A 3909-nucleotide genomic window follows, 5' to 3' on the forward strand; every position below is an offset into this window, starting at 1 on the left:
TTAGATTGTTCCAGACCATGTGAAACTTTTTATCCTAATGATGCCATAAAATTTGGAAGTGCAACTGTTCACAATGGTGTGCCTTATAATGTTGCATCTCTTGCTAAGTTTTAGGTGTTTCTCAAAACTTGGAAGTTGCACTAGCATAGATTTTTATTTCAACTAGCGAACCAAAAATTGTAGATATTATCCTAAATTGGTTTGTTTTGGATTTAAAAAGTTTGAAATGCTACTATAATGGAAAAACAGAGCCAAGTTTGAAGGATTATAAATCCTCCGAATTGGGGATGTTTAATAAGAATGTGTAAGATTAGGTTGTCCCTGTAAGAAAATATTGTTTTTGTTTTACAAAAAAAGAAAAAGGTTAATGCAATAATCCATGTCGTTGGATTGTTTGATGTGATGAACGCACAACATTTTCAAAATCTAAAAAACAAAAGACCAACAATATTTTGTTAATGGGTATTAATGTTCTTTCCATGGATGGTAATTAGTTTAGGCTAAATAAAGTAGATTGGATTTACTGTAACAATAATCCTCCAATCATGAAAGGTATTCTCATAGAGAAAAAAGAAACAAAAGATTAGTCTGAATAATTATACTAAATAGTACTAGTATAATAACTTGTAAAATACTATGATGTTTTTCAGTCTTTACCACGTCCAACTAATATAGTAGCAACAGATCTCCTCTAGATCCATAAGATATCGTTCAATAACTCTAAATAGCTCCAAACTTCACATACCTCTTAAATTCAAAGAAGTATTCAACATGGAAACAAAATACATATTTTCACCTTTAGGTTAGGTTGGCTTGATGTTACTGGTAATCAAATGATATAAATTGGGATTGAAATGGATCAAATTGTGGGTTTTGTAGGACATCAAATATCAATATGAATGATTCGATGATTTGGAGTCCATATAATTGAATAGGATAGGGTTGAGATTTTCAAATATCTGATGCTTGGAAGATTTAACAGGGGTAGCAAAAAATTTCCCCAACGGAGCACTGCTTATTTTCTCATAACAATGAATATAAAAAAGTGAGAGAGGAACGTGAAACTCATCTTCACCCCAATATTTTGTTTTTGCAAGTTTTCTAGAAGGGACTTATGATGAAATGGATGGCAAAAAGGTTTGTCAATTGAATTCTCACAAGGAGGAGGATGAAGGATCGAGAAGAGGCCAAAGGTAAATGGTATAGTCTCTTGAACCCACCCAGTGCTAAAACCACATATATCAGTTGAGGATGATCACAACCAATGTTAGCCCAATGCCTGAAACATATGTTCTCCCAAAGCTTCTCATACTGAGCAGCCTTACGCCATAGCCTGTTGACATGTGAAGCCCTAACCAGAGATCTTTCATTTATGTATTTTAGAACTTCAGATAACAAATTCCAATCTAGATAAAATTGTTCCTTCTTAGTACATGAAGACCTATGATGAGTACTACATGGATCCCTAAATTACATTCTTTTGGAAGACATCTTGGCTAGTGAAAATACAATCCTTGTTGGGTTTATAAATGGATCCCTAAATTGCATTATTTTGGAAGACATCTTAGCTAGTGAAAAGAAAATCCTTGTTGGGTTTATCATGATAATTGATCATATGCTTCTCAAGCATTCTGATTGTGGCTATGATTTCCATAATATATGCACGAAAATTGTAAGAGATCACATAAACCTTGAGAGATATTGAAGGCCATTTTTTTGAATTTACTTGAACTTTCCTGCTTAATATGGAAAAAAAATCAATAACACAGAGATGGGTGGTCTACAGATGTACTTGCGTTATGTTTGGATAACCAAGGAGAAGGGAAACCTTACATACAAGCTTGGGATAAATAATAAATTTTCACATATAATAAAAATTTAATAAAATGTTAGATAAATAAAGTAAAATCAAAATAAACGAAAAAGGCCTATCACTTGGAGCTTGCATGAATTTCACATGTCTGTTGAGTGCTTCATTAGTTATCACACTTGGTTTAATGTTGCAGGTGAAGAATTTTTTGACAGCCCTTTTCTGTCTTCAGGAAGAGAAAGACTCTTGGGTATGCTCCTGATTGAATATAAAAGTGTATATGTGTTGCATCATTTGCATTGTTAGGAACATATCTAGAATTGCAGCTCATATTCATTTCAGCTCTAATAAACTGATAGGGAACTGATATTCCTAATAAATTATGTGTAATCAGAGATGGAGTTGTGACCAAGGTGTTAACCCTATGTGTGCTTTCCATTGGTGCTCATGATCTATGGTATGGTTGTGTCCCATATAGTTGTTGGGATGCCTCCTTTAGGACTAAACGTATGATGATTTTGTCTTCCCAAGCTTGTATGGGTTTGCCCAAACTACACTATGGTCCCATCTTTGTTATTACACGTATACTCATGCTTTCTTTCAATGAGAAAAATCCTAATTTTGGTTGTTACTTTTTGGTTGATCCTGGTTGTATCGATCTGTGCACCAATGGGAATGTAAACCAAGTGCTCTATTGCCAGGAATTTTAGGCAAAGTATAGATAATTCGAGCGGAAGGGAAGGGGGCGTAGTAATCTCATACAATCAATAATACAGGAATATCATGAATTTTATCAATAAGTATCACCTAATATTATAAGAAGAAGACAAGCAATAAGAACTGAGAGCTATCTTTATTCAAGTTGTTCTTATCAAGGCAACATCTAGACTACTTGTGCAAAGTAGTATCCTTTTCTGATTCAACGATTGAGTTGACTTGGTTTGAGGAATTATTTACCAACTTCAATGTAACGTGTGGCCACATCCAAGTGCGATTAAATTATCATGGACTATTAGTTGTGGTATGAACTACCCCACTTCCTACTCACTTTCAATTTGTTGATCTAGCATCAATTTAAGTAGATTCAATAGTTCTTCTATTTAAATAAGTATTTCCTCTGTTCATCGTGCTCTAGTGACCTTTTCTTATACCTTTATACTTACCGCATTGTTGGAAATAATACTGAGAGGGAGGGGGTGAATCAGTATTATCAAGTCAGTAATATTTCATTTCTATATTCTGATTCATACACGCTACTTCAGTTAATTAAACTTGCGTGTATATTTGCACTGCTATTCTTCTGAATAGAAATGCAACAAAAGGCCATTAGACTCAGGTCAATATTTCCCTCTTGGATCCAAAGATATGTTCCTGGATCCTTCATTCCGGACATAACCCTGCAAATATTCCTCCTAAAGAGTAACGGAGGTGTGCGAAGGTAGGCGCTTTCAGTAAGCAAGCGTAATGGTCTAAGCTTGCCTAACTGTGAGACTCACTGGTCATGTCTGGTATAATTTCGAAATAATAGGATTCGTACGAATAAGAACCTTATGCTCCTCCAGAAGACGTTCGTCAAACATGAGAGATATTTTGCTTGGCGGTTTCCATACCAAGGCTCAATTCGATCAAATCCGTAGCGTCTACCAATTCTGCCATATCCCCTTCTCGAAGAACAAGATCATACCTTGATCTAATCCTATTATGTAATATCCATCAGCATTATTCATTGGATATTTTCTCAATATTGGGTGGGAGAAATATCCTCCCCTACTCCCCTTCTCTCCCCTTCTCTCCCCTTCTCTCCCCTTCTCTATCTCTACCCCAATCGAATATGACTGGGAATCATTATATTATTTATCCATTTGAAATTCAATGTTATTATCCTCCCCTAGTCGATTTGGAAGAGTGAGTAAAACGATCGATATCAATTGACCCTTACTTCTCCTTTCTTTCCCTTGAAATAATCTACATTCAAACAATGTTCCGTTGTAATCGTAATCTGGATTGCATCATTGAATCTGATTCGCGCTATAATCGTTAGGATTCCAAAGGAATCTATAGATCTCACCCAAATGAAATGGGGAGTGATATTCCATCGA

At 35.1% G+C, this 3909-nt stretch overlaps 1 pseudogene; it reads right to left on the reverse strand.

The window, feature by feature from the left end:
- Positions 1-890: 890 nt before the first annotated feature.
- LOC149236195 (F-box protein GID2 pseudogene) lies at positions 891-1642 on the reverse strand (annotated as a pseudogene).
- Positions 1643-3909: the final 2267 nt, after the last annotated feature.

This window comes from Pinus tabuliformis, chromosome 8 (assembly GCF_031772625.1).
Source record: "Pinus tabuliformis cultivar Carrire ecotype Pingquan chromosome 8, CPIR1, whole genome shotgun sequence".
In the NCBI taxonomy this organism is placed as follows: Eukaryota; Viridiplantae; Streptophyta; class Pinopsida; order Pinales; family Pinaceae; genus Pinus; species Pinus tabuliformis.